The sequence below is a fragment of the Melospiza georgiana genome, chromosome 4 (genome assembly GCF_028018845.1).
Source record: "Melospiza georgiana isolate bMelGeo1 chromosome 4, bMelGeo1.pri, whole genome shotgun sequence".
Lineage (NCBI taxonomy): Eukaryota > Metazoa > Chordata > Aves > Passeriformes > Passerellidae > Melospiza > Melospiza georgiana.
In genome coordinates this window covers 64,824,867-64,850,668 of record NC_080433.1, presented here as the reverse complement: position 1 = coordinate 64,850,668, position 25,802 = coordinate 64,824,867, and positions in this window count along the sequence as shown.

Sequence of the window (25,802 nt, the reverse complement as noted above, 5' to 3'; positions counted from 1 at the left end):
TATAAGGATTCTGATATTTTGATCTGATGTTTGATCCACATTACTTGTTTTAGACTAGATCAAGCAGCACTGTCTATTCAGGTGCCAGGACAGCAAGATCTGTTGGTTTCTACACCTACACAGGTTGTCCTTTCAGTCATCCATGACTCATGCAAAGTGAGGAGTGGAGGCTTCTGCTGGGAACTACAAATGAATTTGCAAAAATTCATTTTTTTAACCAAGAATTTTGACATGTGATGAAATGACCATAAGCCCTTTAAAATGTCCTTTTTCAAATTAATCAAGCATGATATAACACTCTTGTATTCTGCTCCACCAATGCTGTGATGAAGACAGGAAAACATTTATCAGTGTCATCTTTCTTCACAAAAAAAAAGCCATAAGAAAAAAAATGCCCCATTTGTGAAACAAGGCCTTAAGCAGGATGGTATATCGATACAGGAGGTACTTTATGCTCTGTGACCACCACTTACCTTCTCTATGTGCTGTAATCAGCAAAAGGTGTAATGAAACATTCTGTTCCTGCTTGGAATAGCAGAAAAGTGGCCCTCATGGCACATTACTGCAACATGCCCTAACCAGTCTGACATGAGGAAGCAGCTACTTTTATTGTGAAAGTGGAGTGTCCATTCCTTAATTCTTTATTATTAGTTGTGTCCATACAGGAGACCTAATAAGGAGCAGGGTCCTCTTATCCCTAGCTTTATACCTATAATGAGAAAATAGTCCTACCCTGTAACAGAAAGGTCAGGATTTAACAATATAGCTGTTGCAATAATTTTGCCCTAATTCCATGGTAACAAGATAGTCAACTGCTTTTTGTGTTTGCTGCACCATCACAGAAAGCAAGATGATTGACTTCAGCAAAGAATAATTGGAAGATGAGTGCTTCTTTCTTCATGTAATGTGGTACAGTCCTTTCTTATTTGGATCAACATTCAATTTAAAATAGATTTTTCTGTAGCATTTGCAGGTCAGTGAGCAAAAGCTTTTCTCCTTGAAATACAGGAGCAACTTCTCAATTTCCTGTGATGTATATAGATCTACATGGCAAAACAACTACTTTGGCTGCACAGAAAAATTGCATTTGAGGCAATTTTTGGCAGAGTAAGAAAGGAAAAGTTAAGCGGTCTAAATTAATGAAAAATGATGGAAAAGTTTGGAAGGCTATAAATGTGAGTTGGTATTGTACAGTGATTGTCTAAATGTAATATTGCTATATAAAATTGTTTAAATATTGTAAAGGCTTTTGACCTGTATAGGGCACTGTTGAATGATATCTTGTACAGAATTAATTCAGTGGAAGTCTGCACACATGCAGGAGGGTAAGTAGACAGCAGACCACTACATTCTCTTTGCAAGCAGACCCCTGGCTTTAATGCCATGGGTTCTCCCAAGTTATTTGTAAAGGTCTAATCAGGCTCATAAAAAATGAGGCTTTAGGTCAACAACAGCATATTCTCTGAGAGAGGGGAATAAAGGTGATGTCGTTTGTTAGGCATTGGGGGAACTGCAGAAAATCAGACACACTTTTGTCAGCTCATGAATATTATAAAGGATCAAATCTGAGCTGCTGCACAGCAGAAGCAAAAAAAAAAAAGGGAGATTACTGGGTAAGACATAGCAGGAGGTAGGATTTCTTTACTCTTTCTTTCTGTGCCTCCAAACACATAAATTTAAATTAAAAAACAGGCTATGGTAGGTAATAAGTCTTACCTGCATCCTCCATATGGTATTGGCTCAGGATCTGACAGCACACTCCATCCACAAATACAGAGGATGAACTGCTCCAAGATGTGTTTCTTTGCCAGCATTTCTTCCACCTTTCATCTCATACACCTCATATGTCTCATTTCACCCCTCGTCTCATGCACTTACTCCTGCAGCAATACGCAGTGCTCTGACTATGCTAAAGACTTCCTGCCAGCCTGCTTCCTTTTGTTCTCTTCATAGTGGAAGAGGAAGCTTTCATTCAGTTTTGTAGAGGACCAAAAATACATTCAGCCAGTATCTGGTTCACAAATAACCTCATTTCCTCTTGTTCATGAAATTGAGTGTCACCTTAAAAGTCCAACATGACCCAGCAATATGTAGTCACAGCCCAAAAAGCCAACCGTATCCTCTGTGCATCAAAAGAACTGTGACAGGAAAGTAAAAAGAGCTGATTCTCACCTCGGCCCATCTCTCATGAGACCCCACCTGGTGTCCCGTGCCCAGCTCTGGTTGGCCCCAACACAAGAAGCACTTGGGTCTGCTGAAGTGCAGAGGAGGAACATGAACATGATCAGAGGGCTGGGGTGCCTCTCCTGTGGAGACAGGCTGAGGGAGCCAGAGCTGTTGAGCTTGGAGAAGGCTCTGGGTGGATTTTACAGCACCTTCCAGTACCTGAAGTGGCTGTTCAGGAAAGCCAGTGAGGGACGCGCTCAATATAAGGGACTGTCTCGGTACAAGGACTTGTAGTGATGGGAGAAGAGGAAATGGCTTCAGTCAGAGAGAAGGTAAATTTAGACGAGAATTAAGGAAGACATTCTTTACTGTGAGGGCAATGCGACACTGGAACAGGTTACTCAGAGAAGAAGTGTGCAAGGCCGGGTTGGATGGGGCTTTGAACAAACTGTGGAAGGTGTTGCTAACAGTGGTGCCTTGAAACCAGATGATTTTTAAAGTCCCTTCCAACTCAAACTTTATAATTTTTACATGTTCTTTTAAGAATGAGTTTTAAGGGCTGTTGTAGTCATACAGTCATTAAATGGTTACAGTTACATAGTTGAATTTGTCCCACTTGCTGACGAAAATGTATTTATGCTGGCTTCTGACTGAGAACAGAAAACTCACAGGAAAATTCTGGGAAAGACAAAAGCTTATCAAACATGTACAGTTATTTATAGGAGTAAGGAGAAGGTGGATTCACTGAAATAGAGAAGGGAAGCCTCAGAGGAACAATGTCCTTATGCCAATGTCAACTCTCAGAGTATTCAATGTTTTGATTCAAAAAATCATTTTAATTAGGACATCTGATTCCTCCTCATTTTTTCCAAATGGTTGTGAGCTCACTTTTTATGCAATATAATGTTTAATATTAATCTTAATTTATTATGTGTAAAGTGGTCAATAATGCATATCATATAGATGTCTTCTCTGTGCTTCATTTAAGAAACTACAGTGTGTGGAATAGATCATTACTTGAGGTAAACAGCAAGTCACTTTGATTTACACTAGCTGAAAGTGTGGCTTGGTAACTATAAATCAGAGGCTTATATAATCAGGTCAAATACAATCAGAAGTGAATTTAGGGTAATTAAAAACTTTCTGTCTTCAATTTCAGCCAAACAGAACCTCCAGTGTTTTCATTACTATAAAACTAAACACAGGGAAAGATGCAGGATGATTATTAATCAATAAGAACACTATGTCTTGGAAACTAGTGACTCATAGAAGGATTTAGGGGTCATTGTGGCTAATCAGCATGAGATTTTAGCACAGTACTGCAGTGAAAAGGCCTAAGGAAATCTTTGTACAGACATATATATGGTGGATAATACAAAAGGAAAAAAAAGCAATTTGGCCTCTTTACATTCCAGAGGAAAAATTCCTACTGGAATGCTGTCTCCCATGTCAGTGTCCTTGCAGCAAGCAAGATATGGTAAGATTGGACACAGTTTAAACAAGAGGTATGTGGAGGTCAAGCACTGGACATAAACCCTATGAAGTAAAACTGAGGTTACTGATATCCAAGAAGTCCCATCACTACTCCATGTGTACCACTGGGTGCTACCGTTCAAGGAAAAACGTGTTGGGGTATGAAAGAGTGGCAGTCCTGGCAGTAGTGACCACAAAACACTGGAAATCAAGATCTCGAGGGATGGAAGAAGAGAATAGTAGAGCACAGATTCTGGACTTCAAAAAATTATGGTTGTGCAAGGATCTCAAACACAGGAGAAAGTTACAATGACCCAATGAGCATGATTTGTTTTCAAACATGAGATGAGCCATCTAACCACACAGGGGAACTAAATGCTTTAACACGTGATGATATCAGTTCAGGTGCATCCCAGGGGAAAAAAACAAAAAAAACAATCAAAATGCAAAACTACTTTTTCTTGTGCAACTTGTTGCCTGATTTTGAAATCTAGAGAGCCTCTAGAAAACAGTCTTTTAACAGTCTTTTAATTATGTCTCTAATTTCACAGTTACACCAAGCTTCTAAAAAAAAAAAAAAAAACACAAAAAAAAGAAAAAAGTGAAATTAAATACTCCTTCCTACAAAATAGTGTCAAACTTAAAGTGAAACTAATGTTTTCATAATCTATTTTCATAAGTCAGAAAGTATTTCAAAATAAAATATATACATTAACAAATAAATTTTTAACGTTTTCAAGGCATATAAAATTTTCATGATATACAGTTATGAAGGAAATTATGCAAGATTTTAATAGTGTTTATTTCCTGAATTAGTAGAAACTTTTTTATTTTAAGTTAAGAGTGAAGGCTCTAAGTCTTTGGCACAATTGGAAACATTCCTTCTTCTAATCTTGATAAAAAGTTTTTAAAAACATGTACAATTTAAAGATTTTAATTTCTTCCTGTTTTAAGTTCCTAGGTTTCTCAGTTGTGTATTAAAACAATTCCAACAGAATGGATGATAATTTCTTCTTTCTGGCCAAGGAGGTTTTATCAGTTTTGGAAAACATATTATAGGGGCAATTAGATTGCAATGATTGTAGAAGACAAGCAGAGAACTTTCACATTCAGAGCAGCAATGCTAAAAAACAACACCAGCAAAGAAAAAAAAATAGTAATATACCACACAGTAGTTGTGGAAAAATTTCCACATCGTTTTTGTGGAAAAAATCAGTAACAATTTAAATATTTTTCCAGTAGATAAACATCTAATCACAAAGAGGTTTTCAAATATTTTCTCCAAGTTACTTGGGCTTATTTCAGAACAGAGAGTTATAGTCCGTGATCATCCCTCACTCGGGGAATTATGATATTATTTTCTTAGTGTTATCATTCAGATAGGTTACCAAAGACAGCAGCCTGTCTGGGCAGCTGGAATATCAGTGAATGGAACACGATCAGTAAGGATGAATGCAGTCTTTTATCTAGAGGAAGATGTCTCTGCTCATGGCAGGGGATTGGAACTAGATGATCTTTAAGGTCCCTTGCAACCCACATTTTTCTATGACTGTATGATCTTGGACTTCTCTGCCAACAGTTGTGAACTTCTAAAATATATTAGGAATTGCTTGTTCTTAAAAAATTTATTCTTGTGATGACAAGCTATTACTGTGAAACGTTCAAAGTGAGTTTTAACTGACAGGAGCAAAACTTAAAACAAATTCATCGTTCTGTTTGACCTCAACATAATGCTTAAACAATGAGAGATGACAGAGTGTGAGTAATGAAGCTATAATTCACACCTTGTGCATGAGTAGGTACAACAGTGGAGCCTGAGTGTTGTTAAATTCACAAAGTGTAAAATATTATGCCATAACTCAACAACAAGTCAACTCTTAATTTTAACAAATAAATAGAATTGGAACAAGGTAAAAAAAAATCAAGCTGCAAAACTGATAATACAGCTTGGTAATTATGTGTAATATTACATCAAAAAAGAAGCGTTTCTAGTATTCTTTACTCATAAGGAAAAGATAAACAACATTTTCCTGTAGGTTTTCAGAGGATTCAGAAGTGCTTATCTACAAGCTGCCAGACCAGGTGAGCTCTGAGCGACATGTGCCGTGCTGGTGCTCAGCTGCTGTGAGGTGCATGGATAAGTGTTCAGCAGCAGCTGGGGCAGAGCTACCCCAGACAGGAGAGCTAAAACATTTGTGCAGAGATAGGAAAACAACAAGGGGACGATTTTAAAATTCTTCGTTCTGAAAAAATACGTGATATGTGATGTGGGTAACACAGAGGTGTACTAACAATGACCTTCTTCAGTTTTTATACATAGCATCCAAGTTACTGACTGCTGCTTGAAATAAGTAGTCAGTCATGGACACTCAGTAGTAAGTGTCCATGGATCTTTTCAAGAACTATTTATGAATTTGGCCTTCAGCACAAAGGGAGGACAAAAAGCTGTAGGAATTCCATTTACAACTGGGGTTTTTAACATACCTTCACAGTTTGTTAAACTACTGCTTTTTCATTAGTCCAGTTCAGAGTAATAATTTCACTGAAAGTTTTGTGTAAGAATCATTGTTTTCTGGTAATGTGTGTTTATTATTACTTAGGAGATACATTAATTTTTTTATCAAACTTTATAAAATAATCATTAATGTATATTTGTTTAAAATGTGACTAATACAATTTTTATACTCACAATATAAAATAGGTAATACACTCAACAGTTCAAAGAAAACACAAATTGCAGGTTTCATTATAATCTGTGGGCAGTTGGTTTGGCAAAAATGGCCTAGAGATAATTATCTAACCTCCCTCCTCTTTTGTAAAGTATTTTTAGAAAAAAATACCTCAACATAAAAAGGCAACCAGTGGTTCTAACACTTCAGACTGCTAAAACAATTTTATGCAATATTATCAGTTAAAATCTGTATAACTGAACACTTAGAACAAGTGTTACAAGACAAAAGCTGGAAACTTCACTCCTTTCTTCAGAAGAACATGACAAATGAATAGTCATGGAAATTAAGTACTTTCCATTGCACCAAGAACACAATATAGTGGAAGACAAATCAGATAAGAAGCAAAATAATTAGTCATCAGTCCAATAGTAAGTAACTCAGCCTCTGATCTGAAACAGGAGCTTGAATAAGAAAACTTGAAAAAAAAGGAGCAAATGTGCTCTGTTCTTAAACAGCAGGACAACACTTGGAAAAAACTCTTTGGATTGACAGAATTACCATAGTGTTTCTTGTCATTTACATTAAGAAGAACTGCAGGATCTTTGGGTACCAAGAATGGAATGCAACATTGGAAAGTACATGACATATCACTAATTTTATTTTTTAATATTTAATATAGATTTTAGTACCATGGAATAATTTAGGTTGGAAAAGACTGGTGAGTTAAACCATTAACCCAGCACTGTCTAGTCCAGCACTAAACCATGTCCAGTGCCACATCTACATATATTTTAAATATCTCCATGGATGGTGAATCAATCACTTACTTGGGCAGCCTGTTTCAGTGTTTGACAACCCTTATAATGAAGAAATTCTTTCCCAATATCCAATTTAAGTCTCTCTTGGTTCAACTTAAGGCCATCTCTTCTTGTCCTGTTACTTACTTGGGAGAATTAACCAATCCACATCTCACAACAACCTCCTTTTAGGCAGTTGTAGAGAACACTAAGGTCACCCTTGAGCCTCCTTTTCTCCAGGCTAAACAGCCACAGCTCTCTCAGCAGCTCTTCATAAGTCTTGTTATCCAGATCCTTTAGCAGCTTTTTTGCCCTCCTCTGGCTGCCTTTGCCCTTCTTTGGACATTAAATTTGGATTTTAAACATAAATATTTAAATAATGTATTTGCTTTCTCTTTAATTTTGTTTCCTCACAGTCTCTAGTCTTTTCATGTAAATTTCCTAAATTGTATGTTTTGTCTTTCCCAAAATATCAGCATAGGGATAGTAAATGTAATTTTCCTGATTTATTAGAGATGCTCAAAAGTTATGAAATGCATATGTATGCATTTGTGCATCCCTTTTGATTTATAGAATTATAGACAAATTCAATGGCTATCATAAGCTTCTACTTTATGTCTTATTGTCTCGCACACAAAAGACTCCCAGAGAAACATTAATAGGGGCTTGTTTGTAGTGCAATACATTAACATGGAGAACCTACCTATTACTACTTAGCAATTTCCAGTATTTTAAGACCTTACATCACCTCACATGAACAAAAGAACAGCTTTCCAGCAAGGACAATGGGATTGGTATATGAAAATGACACAGAAGAGTGCACAGAATTACAAAAGTTGCTGTGGGAGTTAGGAGACTTTCCCTAGACATTAGGAATCATTTTTAACTAGTGATAATTCTAGAGAAAAGGTGACAAGACCATGAATACAACAGATTAGATGAATAATTGACAACAATTAGAATGTCACAGTGGTAACAAATTTTAGAAAATATTAATTTAGCAGGATTTAAAGATGAAGATTAGGTTATCTGTTAGATACTTATAGTCTTTTTATTCTTGAAGTATTATTGGTTTTGCATATATTGGATTTTAAGAAAAGATGCTGTGCTCTGTCTTTTTTAAATTTAAAAGCATCAAATTAATTAGATGCTTTTAAATGGCTCTATGAAGTGGATATGCCTTAGTGACCATTATGAAATTATTCTGTTTAATAGTTTTAACGTAGATCTTTAATAGCTAGTTAGAAGTGTTAGATACATTCACTGTTTGTACCTAACATTGTTAATTGTTTTCACTCCAATGAGTGATTTCTGATTGCTTTCTTTGCCACAACGGTGCACTGCTGGCTTGTGGCCACCTCATTGTCCTCCTAGGCTCGCCCCTCAGAGCTGCTTTGCAGCCTCCAGAAATCCAAATGTGAACTGGTGCATGGAGTTATTCCTCCCAAGCACAGGAGATCCATGCATCTTGTCCACATAAGAAAGAAACAAATTTCCACAGCTTTTAAATGTGTAACCTATAGGCTGTTCATTCAAGTACATTTTTGAGATTTTAGAAAAGCAGTGTAATTTCTACAGAGAGAAAAGGAAGCTATCTTTAAGAACCTGAAATTGCACTTTTCTTGAGCTTTGTGAGGTTCCTGTTTTCCGTTTCTCCAACCTCTTGAGATTCCTCTGGATGGCACATCCATCTAGTCTATCTACCCCTCCTTCCAGTTTTGTTTGCAAAGCTCCTGAGTGTAAAGTGTCCCTTTATCCTGATTATTGATGAAGACATAGAACACTACTTGCCCCTAGGGTATGCCAATGGTGACTGCTTTCCAGGCGAAGTTCGTGCTGCTAATTACAACTGTTTAAGTCCAACAGTGTATCCAGTTTTCATTGTGCCTCACTGTCCACTTGTCTAGCCTGTATTTCATCAGTTTGTCAATGGGGATATTAAAGTAGACAGTGATGAAAGCCTTGCTAACGTCAAGATAAATATCTCCTTATCCACTGACTCAGTCATTTCATTATAGAAGGCTATCAGCTTGGTAAGGCAGTATTTTGCTTTTAGAAAGTCTAAGCTGTTCAACTTCCAGACACGTTCTTGTCCTTCTCAAACAAAACTTGAGTTTTATCAGGACATGCTTGTTCATCTGCAGGCTTCCTGCCTCCTTGGATTTATTTTCTGCTCATAGGGATGGGCCATTCTTGAGCTAGAACAATGTGATACTGGAAAGGATGAGGTAATCCCTCCTGTCTCCAAGATGATCTCTCATAGATTCCTGCAAGAAGAACCTTGACCAGTTCAAAGACTGCTGCCCTGCTGTCCAGAATTGTGATTCTACTCTTTGTCTTGTTCCTTTCTCTCAGGATCCTGGATTCCACCATCTTATGATCACAGCAGCCAAAGCTGCCTTCAAACCTTTACATTCCTCAAAAGATCATTTTTGTATGTAAATATAATATCCAACAGAGAACCCACCCTATATCCATATCCAAATCTATGCCTGTAATGCTTCACTGCAGGTGTGTGAGCTATCCTAACGCGTCTGTGATCCTAATTATATCTGCCCTGAATCTTCCCTGTGTATCCCATTCTCTGTGCATTAGTGTACTGGCACATCAGAGAAGCACTGAGTGATGCAGATTTTTCAGGAAAATACAAAGATACTAAGAAGAAAATACTACCCTTAAGGTTCTCTTACCACCTCTTCCATTTGTGTGCATAGGCTTGGAGTGGGACTTCCTCCCTGTTTTGTTGTCTACAAGGCATTTCATGCCCACATCACCTTTCTTCCCTTGCTTGAAAACATGGTACACTATTTCTTCACTTGTTTGTGAGTTGTCAGATCCCTCATCCCATCACCCTTGTGTGAAAGGTTTCTTAACTAGATTGTCCAGTCTCTTAGCACTGCTTTTCTTAAACACATGGTATATGCAAACTCAAAAAGAGTGGTCATAAATGACATAATTATTGTTTCCTGGAAAACATTCAAGTATTCCTGATTTTTTCCTAATCCTTTCCAAGACCTTAGCCTTATCTGAGTAGTAGATAAATAGTAAATATGAGATGAGGATACAAAACAAATGAAACTAAATGTATCTGTTGACCTAAACTGAGCCAGGCATTAGCAATTTTTAGTTTTTCCAGTAGAACATATTTTAATAACAGATTTAAGAGAGGATCCTGAGGTTACATTACAGTCATATATAAAGAGTTCTTTCTAGGGTTTTTTTGTCTTGCAATATTAACTACCACTTTCTCTCCTCAAAATGATGGCAAATATTAGCCAGCCAGGTTTCAAGTATTATTGCTAAATATGCCTAAATGTTGTTATTTTTTTCCTCCTGGCCGGGCAGCGCTCTTAAAACAACTATGAGTTAAAATTCCCTACACGAAAACATCACAATACAAAAATTCCCATATTTAAATCAAGACAAATTCTACCTTCCTTCAAATTAGGGAAGGCTGCATAGTTCATATCTTTGACCATTCAGAGAAGAATACAAGTTGTAATGCAGGTCATAAGTCACACCTCCAGTCCAAAGCAGGGCCAGACATATTTTCTCAGACTTCTATGCACTCAATTCTTGACAACATCCAAGGACAGAGATTACAGTCTTCCTGCAACCCAGTTTCCAATGATTTCCCCTTTGCTTGAGCTTTGTGAGGTTCCTCTTTTTCTATTTCTCCAACCTCTTGAGAATCCTCTGGATGGCATATCCAACTAGTTTATCTACCCCTCATTCCAGGTTTACAAAGCTCCTGAGTAAAATATATGCCTTATCCGGATCATTGAGAAAGACATTAGACAGTATTTACTCCTAGGGTAATTTCATCTCCTTTTCAGAAGGAAAAGGAAAATTCCTGGATAGAGACATGATATGGATAATGAAAAAAAAAAAATAAAGAAAACCTTTTCAAAACATCTTACTTTCAGGAAGGGAGAGGAAATTTTACTATTTCAATGGGGATCAATTTTGGCAAGATTTGGTCCATAATCCTGCACTTCACTGAATCCCATGCCTTTTGATGATCTTTTTTTTCAGTATCCATGCCGTGTCTCTCATATTGTCCCCACAAAGTTGTGCTCCTTGCCTTCTTCCCGGGCTTTTGCAGCATCTGTGCAGTTAGTTTTGGCTAGTTTGATCCTTTGCACTGCACCTCGTTCCACCTAGACCATTTTCTTGTAGTCACTAAATTTCCACATTTTCTTATTTTTTTTCTTCGATTGCAGATCCTTGGATGGTATCTCTGTTCCAGAGTGTTTGTAAGTCCTTCTTTTCTACTTCCAGTATTTTAATGGGGATCAATTTTGGCAAGATTTGGTGCATGTCCCAGCACTTGATGGCATACAGGCCTTTTCATGGCTTTTGACTTTGGCAAAGATTTTTTTTTTTTTTTTTTTTAAGTATCCATGCCATGTCCCTCATATCTTCCCCTCCAAGTTGTGTCTTCCTCCTTGACTTTTTCCCCTGCTTTTGCAACATCTGTGAGCTTAGTTTTGGCTTGTTTTGGTCCTTTGAACTGCACCTGATATAATCCTGGTCCATTTTCTTGTAGTCACTAAATTTCCCAAATTTGTTTTTTTCTCCTCCAATTGCATTTTCTTCGATCTTATCTCCATTCCAGAGTGTTTTTAAGTCCTCCTTTTCTGTTTCCAGGATTTCAATGGGGATCAATTTTGCAAGCTTCAGTCCATGTCCCTGCACTTCATGGCATCTCATGCTTTTTGATGGCTGTGACTTCGGTGAAGAATTTTTTTTCCCCAGTATCCATGCCATGTCTCTGATATTTTCCCCTCAAAGTTGTGTCTTCCTCATTGCTTTTTTCCCCTGCATTTTTACAGTACCTGTGCGGCAACTTTTGGCATGTTTTGGTCCTTTGCATTGCACCTCATTTCCTCCCAGGCCATTTGTTATCTTTTAAATGTTACACTGTTTTTAGTAATAATTATATATTATTTTTAAGTCATGATAATTAGTGTTTGGAAGGGTGTAAGATATTGAAGTTTGTTTAATTAGCAAAGAAAAAAAATACATCTGAAATACCAAGGATAACTCATGAAATCTAAGTTCCTTTTTATTTTTACCATTAGATTGCTACTACTTTTTATATTTCATAACATGAAAGAGACTGTGATGGTTTGGTTTTTGAAATTGTAGTTCAATAAATTGAGCTCTCACTAAAAGATTTTAATATTTAAACTTTGTTGAGACATGCAAGTAATTGCTAAATTTTAGTGTGTATTACAGGATATGTAGATTAACGGAATGAGAAAGGTTATGCTATATCTCAAACAATCATTTTGCCTATATTTATTTAGGAATTGATTTCTGATATTAATCTTGTCATTTACTTTAGAAAGGGAAGACTGAGCTGGATTCTTTCTTTTTTCATCCCAGAGTTTGTCCTTAGGAGTCACTTCATCAGAGTAGAGTATAATGATGAAAAAGTCCCATGTACACAGCTCTTTTATCTGTGGGTAAGACTTATCCATCATTAAGCTCTGCAGCTGCTTTCTCCTACTGTTTCTTCTCCAGAAAAACGTGCAGACGTAGGAGTTGGAAACTCAGAGAAAGAGGTCAATGAGAAGGACTCAGTCTTCCCATTGAAAAATAAAGATTTTTTTTCTGACTGTGAGCACTGCAACTAGGGTCCATGCTTTTGTAATCTGAGAGACTTTTACCGTGTACATTACATGGACTATACTTGCAGCCTGTCTGGAAAGTAAACTTGGGCCAAAATGTAGGCACTCAGTCACTACAGAAGAGATTCAGAGATCAACTGGTGACAATGTGACTGGAGACAAGAGTCAGGTCCCCAGACAAAGAGGAAGCTAAATACAAGAAATAACTATTTTAAAGCTCTAGCTTTAAAAAGGAGAAACAGTCAATATGGAGAAAATAACAGACTGTGTATAAAAAGCAAATCAGAAATTCCTTTAAATATTTTACTATAAAATGATATGTCAACTTATATATCAAGGAATAAATGTACCATCAGCTGGGAAAATAAACTGGGAAATGCACCCTGAACTGGGAAAAGAAGCTATTATGATCAGGCTGGTTTTAATCTCTTCTTGTGCCTGAACCTTTATCATCTACTACAAACCATTGGATCAGTGGCAGGAGAGTGAGCTAAGATAATTGCTCTCATCTATGATAGTTCTAGCCCTGACACTGGTGAGGAGAAGTTACGTACATGCCTCTAAGCCTGCTTGTTTTCCTTTGCTCTAAAACTTTACTTCAGGGCTCTAAAATTAAATGGGAAGAGATTTATTAGATTTATCTTTAAGCCATATTTTTGTATTTTTTTCAGACTGCTCAATAACTTTTTACTCAATTCCAGGATACATGCTTGTCCTTTGGAGCTGTGTCCATGTCTGTGAGAGAGAAAAGCTTAAAAAAATTGAGTTCTTGAAGGCATGTGTTATGAAATACAAAAAATTATTGCTTTAAGGTTGATTATTTCTCCTTATTTTCCAAGCAGAAGTAAATCACAAATCTGTTCTACATATGAAAGGCATAGCAGTATGAAATTTAGATGAAAGTTTTAAGCTGTATGAAATTCTTTTAAACTTTTTGAGATGTGCATATATTTAAAAAAACAGAGAAATCAAATGAACACAATTATTTAGAGTATTGTTGCTTAGTGCCTTGGCAATGCTGTTTATTTTTTGAAAGTATACGCATTACTTTCTGTCAGCTAATACTTTAAAAATAAGAAGAAAGGACTTTTTACCACTAAAAAAGCCCTGAATTGCACTTGACAAATAGTCTGCACTCAAATATTCTTTATAGGAGATAATTGGAAGAAGTCATTTTAAGTCCCAGTAGCTGTATCAAACTGAGGGCTACTTACAGAAATATCCTTTCCCTGAAGCTGCAGCAATGAACAGTAGTACATACGTGACAGCTGGAGCTAAGATGAAGTGTGCTTCTACCCCAACTATAACACAAGTGGGAATAGTAGGTACAAGCTCTGTACTATATGCCAAAAGTGCAGTAACTTGAAGAGCTATGCTGAACACTGATAAAACATATTCTCAGTACAAAAATAGGATGCAAAGCATGCAGTAGGAGGCTTGCTGTGGCAAAAATAATAGTAGAAAGAAGAAAGCGTGTTCTTCTGTTTCTTATCTAATGATTTCAGTTTATAGTAAAGAAGTTAATTGAGCACACCCTATTGACATTCAGATTTTAAACTTTAGGAGCTTTAACTTAGACATGTAACTTATGGATAAATGTTAGGATGTAATTGAAAATATAATCTTTATTTCCCTGAATAACCAGAAGAGACAGATGCCTTTGAAGACCTTTACAGAGACAGTCTTTCTGCCTAAGTGTTCAGTCATACACAAGCACAACCTTTTTTCAATGGATTTTCAAAGGCATCCTCCTCTCTCCAGTTATTATTGACACTTTATTCGAGTGCATTTATTTTCTTCACTATCATCTACATTTTAGGCATAAGAGCATTGAGAGAGCCATGCAGGTTAGTCAAGAAAACTCACCATGCGTTGTTAGTGGAACTGGAGCAAATACATTGGTGCAGAGGCATACAATTTGAAACTATCCCAGGAATTAACAAAATTACATGCTTATTAACTAAACGGTATTATTAGCTTCAAAAACGTTGAACCTAAATATGTCAGACTCAGCTGAAACATGACCATAAACTTGTTCAGTGTTCTTTTGGGATGCTCCAAATACATAAATGGCTATTGTTATATTTCTAGGTACTAGCCAGAGAGGTAATAATTTTTCTCTCATAGCTTAAGAGGTGCAAGGAAAGAAATTACAAAAGGACAAATCTAATTAATTTATTCTCTACAACAGCATAAGAAGAAGGTATTACTGCATACAAAAGTATAATACTCAGGGTTGCAGACATTTTCTGAGATGGTATATTGGACTCCTCTCCTTGGATTGGATGTGCAAATTTTTCTGATAATGTTTTTAGTTGATTTGAAACTAAATATGAAATATGACAAAGATTAAATTTTACTCTTCTCAGGAAACATACAGATGTAGAATCATACTGACCTAATGGCATCCCTAACTGGGATATTTTCTGGTGTTCCTATTATGTGAGAAAGAGATTCTCCAGGAGAGTTTATGTTACTGAGACAGGATGCCTTCTCACTCAAAGATGTTTTAGTGAGACAGAAGTTTTTGAACAGAAATTAGAAGTGAGTGCACATTAATTATTTTCAGAATAGAAATTAATAAGGAGAGTAATGAACTGTACAGGCTGAAGTGAATTTTTGAGCATAGGTGAATTTTTTGAGCATACATTTCTTCTCTATGAAAAAATGCTGGGTTTAGCTTCAAGTTGCATCAGATCACCACAATTTACAAACACTACATTCATTACTAAACTTTCATGAAGTTGTGCAGCCTGGGGAAAGAAAACACAGGAGAAAAACTGATTCATAGAAATACATAGCTTATGTAGCTTTTCCACCCTGCAAAAAATGTTTCAGGAAGGTTAATTCTTCAACTTTAGCTTTTGCTTGAAACATTTTCTGAGTTTGTCTACATGGTATTTAACACAACTCTTAAGCAAGTACCTGGTTGGCAATTATTTCTTCATCCTGAAACAGTTGCCTTTGGATTTAAAGATATTTAAATTGCTAATTGCTAGGATCACTTTCATTATACATTCCATCTCAATGGCAAAACAGATAGTATAAATATTTTAGAAATGGACTTTATAATAAATCAAAGGTAGCTATTAAGGAACAGTTGTTTAAATCCATAAAGATGCTTTCTCCAGTTGTGCCATCTCTTTCAAAGTTTGGAGAGGAATGCTGTGTTTGGAAAATTAATGTTGTGAGTTCTTTGGGTAGAAAGAGGTCTGTCTGGCTTAGATGCCTGTCACCAAAATTTCACGTGCTTAGGACTTGGTTTACAACCTAGGCTGTTAGATTGTTAATCTAACAACATGTTAAGTATTTCTCAAGGCACAAATTCCAGATGCTTATGAGTACAGGAAACAAGGGGAAATATATCTCCAGTGTTTTGAAGTTCAGTCTGAATAGACTTTGAGGAGCAATCTTATGAAGGGAAATGCTGCTGTTTCAGGGACGTTGCCTGGCTTCTGCTCTCTGGGTACACAGTGGAGCCATCCAAGGGCAGTGTCAGCAGAAGGTCATGAGACATCTCACTGAAAGCCACTTTGCAGCCCAAAATGAAAGAACCATATTGACAGCAGAGACATCTGTGGTGAGGACACCTAACTGAATATACCTCAGGTTTCTTCATAGAAAAGATATACATTTTCTATCAGAACAGTATTAATAAATATAGAAGTCTTTTAGGCATACAGGGTACAAGTGAGCATCTTCCCAAACTTTCCTCTTCCTTGCCTGCTGACAGCCTTCAACACATTAGAAACTAGAATTTCTTTCTGGGATGTAAGACTATGTTCTGTAGGTCAAATATGCTTCTGTTGGTCAGAGGAGATTGAAACTGCATTCACAAAACAATTTATTTGCCTGAATGGCTACCCTTCTTAGTCCCTTTTTGCTGTGGGTGTGTTGGATGACTGAATCTTTCTCAGAAGAAAAAAAAATGTTCCAAAAGATCCCCAAGACTTCAAGCCTCCAAACCAAAACAACAATAAAAAACCCTAACCCACCTTTCCAACAACAAGATCACCACCACACAACCATGTGTACCTCATTTAATATGTAGATTACATCTCAAAGAGCATGGTATTGGTGCATAATGTACTTCTTTTTTCCAGTACTGTTATGCCTTGAGGTAATACTACTAGCATATTGAGAGGTGGACTTAGTGGGGGACTATTATAAGAAGTTTGAGTATTCTACTCCAAAAATTTCAGTTTTATTCCATTGTAGGAAATCCTTATGGTAACCTACCAGGAGACTTGACCAGTTAAGAATGTTTTAAGGTGTATCTGCTAAATTTTGCTTCTTTGCTTATAATTCCATACTTCAAATTTATGTTTTCAATTACCTGAATTTAGAAATAATGAGAATAAAACTGCAGTACATAATTTCTTCCCTGAAAGTTGTATTTCATATAAATATTTCATACCAATTATTGCATGTAGGCCTATAATTCCTGCATGTATTGTTCCAAAATCATTTGTTAGAGCAGCTCTTCATTTCAACAGGTTTCATTTTTTCCCTCCCTCTTCTAGATTCAGTTGAGGGAAAAAAGGTCACAGTACTGGCTTACCTTTTTTTGGTTTAATCCTAATATTTGTCACACACAAAAGGCTTTTTTCCAGTGTAATGCATTAGAGAAAAATGCCATCTGCATTGTGAAGTTCATCTAATTATGAAGACTAAATCTGTAGTGTACAAACTAACAAAGGCCCTTGTTGATTTTGCAAATATTTCTTTTGCTTTCTATATTAATACACACTTCTGTCAGAGATTGAACACACTTTTGGATCATTTTTGTAAGCCCAGAATTAGATTTCAGTACTTTTACCTCATGGCATAGAAGACTCCAAGCAGGTTATCTGCTACCACACGAATTTTTCAGAATTATATTCACGTTTTTAAATCATATATTAGAGCAGTCTCCTCAGTCTCTCTGCTAACTTCTTTTCTATTATTGTCACTTTCACCTGAGGGTATCCTTTTATGGTGATCCATGACAATATTTGTTACATATGTAGAAACAAAGTATTTGGCAACTATGCATTAGAGTTTGAGACAATTTCATCATTGTGAATACTGATAGTAAATTTAGATTAGGATTTAGAGAGAGAGAGGGGGTATAGTAGAGGTCCCCAGTAATTACAGAGCAGCCTCTAGAATTTGTTTACAAGCATCAGTCTGAAACAACCTTTATCTGATGCCTGAAATGTGGATGCCAGTCTTTATCTGAAAGATTTCTAGATATACTATTTCTTATCTCATACTAGACTATATCCTCAGGTGGAAGATAATGAGAAATGTGAGCCAGGGTTTACAATTAAATTTACTGAGCCCTCATAACTGAGTTCTTATAATAACAAAAAAAAAATAAAGTAATAAATACTAACAGCCAAAAAGAAAACAAAGATCTGAATCTGTGAGAGAAATTATGAGCACTCCTTGTATTCACCATCACTTCTACATTTGGAGGAGTGATCTTTAGAAATTTCTACAGCTCTGTGTATGGATTTCATTCTCATGTAAACCAGAACACTAGTGGGAAAATGTAACTGGAATGTTAGCCATGGTATGCAGGCAGAAATGGGAGATTGAAAGTGCTTCCTGATATTCTAGCATAAATTCCCATTATTTCAGCTGAGACTTAATATTTATTTCAGAAACCTAACAACAATGTAAATAAGCAATTCTGAAGTCAAATTAAAATGTTCCAGAAAGCATAGCAATTCCAGACGATTATCTAAAATACCCAATTACCTGAGTTAGTCAGATGATGCAAGGTCTACCTTCTTCTAAAACATATTGAACTCCACATTCATTCTGGATCATATCTGGATCAGATTCATACCGAGACAGGCTTGCAGAAGGAAAAGTGTTAGCACCAGTGCTACTTACTGATTTAACACTGTGGCATAATCACATGAATATGAAACATCAAATCATGCATGCATATTTGCAGGGACCTTAAACATCTGTGAGATCCAGTAATATCTATCTATCTATCTATCTATCTATCTATCTATCTATCTATCTATCTATCTATCTATCTATCTATCTATCTTTTTGCCTTTTGCAAAATTTCCTTTTATAGCAATTGGAAAATGCTCAAAGGAAATGGGGAGTCATTCCAAATCATAGACGTTTTCATTGGCTTAACATTTACTTTCTTACCCTTTATTTACCCTGAGAGAATAGAAGTCAAACTCAGCAAACTGAACTGCTCCATTAGAAGTGGCTGATACTCCAGTCCTACAATTCAAGACCCAACAACCTGAAGAAATGGACTGGAAGGAAAATCATGGAGCTCAATAAGAGGAACTACCAAGTCTTGCATCTCAAGAGTAATGATCCCACTAACAGGTGCAGGCTGAGGAAGCCTGTCTGGGAAGGAGCTCTGCAGGAAAGGGCCAGGGATTTGGGTGGAAACCAAGTTGACCACAGCCGGCAATATGCCCCTGCAAAAAGATCAGCTGCTGCCTTTTAGGCCACAATAGGTTGCCAGCAGGTTGAGGGAGATGATCCTTCCCCTCAGCTCAGTCCTGGTAAGAAGTCTGGGCTGGTACATCCAGTTTGGGCTCTGACTACAAGAAATACATGGATTAAAGGGAGTTCTCTTCATGGAACACTTCATAGAGGGGGTGGCTGAGAGAGCTGAAGGAGATAAGACTCTGGGACAATTTTATCCATGCACATAAAAGCTTGATGGGAGACTAAAAATTAAAGAGCCAGAGTCCTCTCAGTAGTGCTCAGTGAAAGAACAACAGGTATCAGACACAAAATTAATTACAAAATAAATCCACTTTTTTAGTACGAGTGTGATAAAACCCTGGAATAAGTTGCCCAAGGAAGTGGTGGATTCTTTATTTTCAGAAATGTTCAAGACCAGATCACAAAATACTGAGCAAGCTGCTCTAGCTAACCCCGTTTTGAGGAAGGATATTGGAATACATGATCTCCAGAGGTCTTTCCCATCCTCAACTACCTTGTGATTCTTTGATTTTAAGGTTCTTAAGTCTGTTATTTCACTAAAGTTTCACTGAAGTTTTAATGCATTATTCACTCTTCCTGCACTTATTTTTCTGATAGTTTCTGTTCTGTGAATGGTACACTGGATGAGTTTGCTCTCAGAACAGATGAATCTAAGTCTTAAAATGAGAATTGCAGTAGAAGTCTGTGAGTAGTAGTTATTGGTGATGAGCTATTAATCTGCTTTTTAAATTTCTTAATTCACTTCTTAAAACACTTCTATGACAGCAATATATTGTTAATAACAGAGGAAGTGAACACCACTGACATTAGTTTTCCAAAGTAAATGAATATTTATACACTTTTTTTTCAAAATTCTCCACATTCTAGTCATGTCCAAATTTTGTACTATTTTCCTAAATGGAAGATCTTTCTTTTGTATGAAATCTTCTTCCACCAATGGAGGAAAGAATGAGTCAATTAATTTTTTAGTACTTCATCACATTGTGGTATGCAGAAAGGAGTCTTAGGGAAAAAGAAGGTGCATATCTGTATGTGTACATTCAAACCAATAAAAGGAAAAAACCAACAAAATAGATAATTCACCTTAAATATCTTGTATGTCTTTCAAGAGACACTGTGAGGAATATTTTCAAGGTATACTGCCCCTTGTTAGGAAACATTAATGTTTCCAGGGAAGATATGGAATCTCCAGGAAGGAAATTAGAAATTATTGCCATTTGCTTTCCTCTATTTTTAAGTCTCTCCACAGGAACAAAGTAAAGAGAAATAAAATGTTATTTTAAATCCACTGAAGAGATTTTGTGGCATCTCCTCTTTTAACCTTCCTGATCTCCTGTACTACAATCTGTGTTGAAGCTGAGGAAAGAAACATTTCTTAAATTTGCTTTAATAACCACTATTTGAAGGGAGTTCTCATAAATATTTTGCAAATACAGATCTGTCATATTCAAATTTGCATTAATCCGATCTAAGACTTTGTAGAAAAATAAATCCAGTGAACTCATTCAAGACATTACGCTGCATAACATCTGCATTAAACACATGAATTAAATATGTGACACCAATGGCATTATAAGATTAAGATGAATATGTAAGCAGAAGCAGCCATGGTTGTTTAAAGTTTTACACAGTCTAAATTGCAAGGTCATTTCCATAGTGATGAAATCAAAGTGAAAAAACCACGAACACTTCATTTTTTTCATTTTATGTCTATATTTTATTAATATGCACTCAGATTTTTTACTCTTTCCCTTGCTAAAACCAACTCTCTGTATTTCTTTTCACAAAATGGAAAAGGACATGATACTTTTCTAAAATGTCAAAGTGATTTATATAGTAAATTGTGAGTTATACAATAAGTTTTGAAAGTTACAAGTGCCATTTCTAAACCTGCATGTTTGATATAATGCTTGTATTTCCTAAAAGAAAAGTGAATCACTTGAGAGAAATTATCTGCATATTGAAGAAATATTTGAAGAAACACTATCTGAAAAGCACAATATATTTTTAACATTTTGGTAATCTTGAATCAATTAATCTTACTTTATAGTGTTAAATCTCCATATGTTTACCTAGAATTAATTTATGCCTCTGATCAAGAACTTTTGAGTTCTATTTTAAAGGCAGACAGAGGGAAGTGAAGCTTTCCCATTACTTACCTAAAACTGTACAGGCATTCTGTGTATATGTGTGTGTATATATATATATATATATTTATATATATATAAAGACTTAGACTAGCTAAACTGGAAACCACAGTTATACTTATCTAACAGATGTCAAAATGGAGAAGTGAATTACTGTCACTTCTGGAGAAACTGAACAGTAAGTTCAGAAGCTAAACCAGGATATTGGCCTCCAGGATGAATTCAAAGCCCCATTTCAAACTATTTCAATATTTCAAAATATTTCAGAAGCCATTTCCAAATCTGATCTCATTTATGACCAATTGTCTCACATGTATTCTTATTTCAAGCTATCTGAAATTACTTATATTTGTTATATGAAAGGATTAGATAGTGAGATCATTGTTCGGTTTACTTTCCATCTAAACCAAAAAGACCTATACAAATTCAGTTCAAAATTCTCAGTAAAACTGTATGAAGAATCATAGCTCAAGCATTTTGCTCTCTACATAGAGAAATCTGCCTTTTTTAAATTAATTTCAGAAGTACACAGATGTTCAAGGGTATAATCTTCAACTTATTAAATAAACTCTATTCTTTTTCTTGTTAACAATAAATATTGGCTTGTAGGAAAATAGATTCCAATGGATGAAAAAGATTTATTTTTGCAATTTTAAAATTTTAACGTGATGTAAGAAGAAATGAATAAAAATAACACTGGTACCTAGGTTATACATAAAGAAAAATAAGTCTGTTGATTATATATGTTAGAACAGAATAATATTTTCCTACTCATAAGACAGTACATTATTTAAATTAACATTACCTATTGTAATAGTCACCATTTCCTGATGCATGTTTGAAAAAAAAAAATCACTTTTAATATTACAGCTTGTTTCCTAGGTAGTTTTAGATGTAATCTCTGAAATGCCCCTTCTCACCTTGTTCCAGTTTCACCTGATCTACAGGATCTGCTGTCCAGCAGATTTTCTTCCTGGGACCCAACTGATCTCCACGCTTCTTCTCGGGGTCCAAGCTGACCGTGTTATACTGCAGGTTTTAGAATTATTTCCTCTGAACTACTTTTTAAAATAAAGTGAATTTATGTGTATTAGCCTTAAGTTAAAACAATTTGGGAAGAGCATGTTCTTTCACATCTAAAATACAATTAAACATATACCTCCATAACCTGTTACTTGTTTTTATCAGCTAAATTTTTCAAACTACCACCTAGAACTCAACTGTATGATTGGACCTCATCTAGTGGAAGGTCAGTTGAAATGAAATGATCTTTATGAAGCCCCTCCAAGTCAAACCCTCCAGTGATGCTATGATTTTCTTGCTTAATTCAATTTTTAAAAATTTCTTTTTTCAGGTGAATCCTTTACAGATTCTTCATACGGAGTTTGTAGAAGTATTTTTGAAGGAGGAAATAACTGAAACAACGCTGCTTGCCTAGCTTTAGCAGCTGTCGTCTTGGGAGGGTTACCTCTACTCCCTCTCCCCCATTTTAATTAGTTTGCTTCTTTCTTGAGCTCTACTGACCTAGAAATCTGGGGCATTAGCAGAAGAACGTAGTGGGTAAAATACTCTTTTAATCTGTGCCGACAAGGATAAGTGTTGTGCACAGGCTGCAGAAGCTGAGTCAAATTGGAGTTCAAGTTTGAATAGAGAGAATATTCCAGTGTGAAAAACCTGAGTTATAAAGGTAAATTTGAACTCCCCCAGACTTTTCACTCTTTATCAAAGCTTACAAGTTAGAGAGTCCCTTGATACAAAGAGACATTCGGAGAAGTTCTTGATATGAAACAGCTGATTTTGAATCTTTTACACATTCTTTATAGTGAAAGTAGCATTTTGAATACTAGCTACTAAATGTCAAGTCTTTCTGAGAAAATGGAAGGATCATAATTCTTCCCAAAAGTCATTTCAGTTCTCCCTATGGATAGAAGAGTATGAAAATTTGCTGCTGGAAACTAGATTATCAAACTTGTCTGGAAACAGGTAAAAATGGCAAAAGAAGTATCACCCAAATTAATAAGAAATACCTGGGTTAAAAAGAAATGTATTTCTCTTACAAATTCCAAGCTACAAAAACAACCTGTGGACACAGGAAATGAACAAGGTTTTAAAGTGTCTTTATCTATGAATCGCAGGACATTGTGGAAGACCAACTCTTCTGCTGAGAGCAAGGTAAGTTTCTCATCCATGTATTTTATCCTAATTTCTAGAACAAATTCAGAACCACTGTATATACTCTGAAGTCTTCACAGTGCAAGGCAAACAGTATGTGAAAAATGTTCCTCTAAACAACTGGCATAATCTTCTGCTAATTTTTCTTAATCCAGTTTGCTTCCCTTCTGTTTTAATGAGCAATTCCTTCCTGGGAGAAAAAAAGGCTCCAAGTGTTTTATGGTTCAGAACAGTTTAACGTATTTGGTCTCCAAAAATCAGATTTTTATTGTTGTTTTAGAAGGAAAGTTAAATGAGATTCAGATTGACTCTGCTCTTTGGTATCTCTGGCATCAGGAATTTATGGGGCTGGGAGATGTCAAAAATATCCAGTTAGTTCTGAATGGGTGAGTAGGTCTGAGGTAACTTATCCACAAAATGTTTGTGCAGGAGCTATTGCGCGATGGAGCAGAGGTGCACTCAAAATGCATGAGTTAATCATTCAAAGAGAAGGTCAGAGGTGATTGGCTTATGTCTTATCTAGTTAAATGTGTAGATCTCTTTCATTTTTGCTGCACTGGGTATAAATTTTTTTCCTGTATTGTGATATTGTAAGGAAGCATGCAAAGGGAAAGTTCAGATAAGCTGCATAATTGCTATAACCTAATTCCTATGAGTTGTACCTAGAAAGCTGGTAGGTGTTTGCAATGTTAGCTATTCACACTAAGCGTTGTTTAGTGATCCATTTTTAATAATTATTACTGATTTTATTAAATCTAATAAGGGAATCAGAACTCTCAGATCTCATTTTCCATTAAGTTCTTCAATGCATGAAAAGCAAGGGAATGGTTAAGCTCAAATTTCTCCAGGAGAGATATCTGCCTTTTCCAGAATTGTACTTAACATAAAAGTAAGAAAAACATTTTGCTTTTAAATAGCATCATGTATATAATGTTCATTATCACACTTTTCTCCCAATAAACTTGCAATTACTTCCAAATAATTCATGAGAAATAAACAAAAGTGGAGTTTTCCAAAGGACTTTTGAAACAACTGTGACCATTAAATTAACTATTAGGAAAGAATTAGTTGAAAGACAGGAGGTTCAGATTAGATGTTAGGAAGAAATTCTTTATTGTGAGAGTTGTGAGGCACTGGCAGAGGTTTCCCATAGTTAGGGATACCCCACCCCTGGAAGTGTTCAAGGCCAGGCTAGATGGGCTCTGAGCAACATGGTCTAGTGGGGGGTTGGAACCAGGGGATGTTCAATGTCCCTTCCAATCCAAATCATTGTATGATTCTATGATGCTCACTATTATTTGATTTACCTTTGGAACACACACATTAGGACGCTAATTGCCATCTTTAAACAATGTGCATCATAACTTTGTTCAAGATTTTAAAAGCTTCTTGGTTATCCATTATCCACTTTTTCCAAGATGCAGAAAATATCCTCTCCTAGAAACCAGGTCATTTCTCAGCATCGTGAAAAAAGATGTATTTCTTTTCCCATTACTTTGAAATCTCTCAGACATGTCATTTTTAGTACTATTATGGCTTCAGTTAATTCAAAATTGAAATATTTTGCTCATGAAAAGTGTTAGGACAGTGAGCAGAGAGGATGAAATTGCATTGAGCTCTATTTTACTATGAAGCATGGGAGCAGTCCTCCAAAAGCAGATCAAAGGCCTGTATTATCCTAACCTCAATAAATATATAGCTCCTATGTCTACCTGTGGATTTAGGCATTCCACATGCCTTCACTCCACTACATAAAAAACAAACGTACTTCCACAACTTTTTCATGTATAAGTTATTGACTATTTATTCAAGCATATTTTTGATAATTAGGAAATGCAGATTTAATTCCTACAGAGAGATGAGGTAGCATCTTTAACAATGGAGTATATAATTCTTTATGGCTTTTGCCCTTAGCTCCTTTCACCTCAATTCTATCTCCTTCAAACGTTGTGAGAATGATTGCAATAAATATAATAAGTTACTGAGGTGCTGTCATGAGGGTGCCTTATATACAGCATACTAAAATGAATAGGTTAAGATTAAAGATTACACTACTTCCTAATGATATAATTAGAAAGCTTTTAAATTTAAATAAAACACCACCCAGTGCCTATCTCTGGCTTTTTGTGTGACCTAAAAGACACTTAACTGTGGAGACCATTAATAACCCGTTGAATAAAATGCAAATAGCAAGAAACCAATCAGTGCTGTAAATATGAATGTACACTCCTCTGCCACTTGTCGTCATTTGAAGAATTTAGT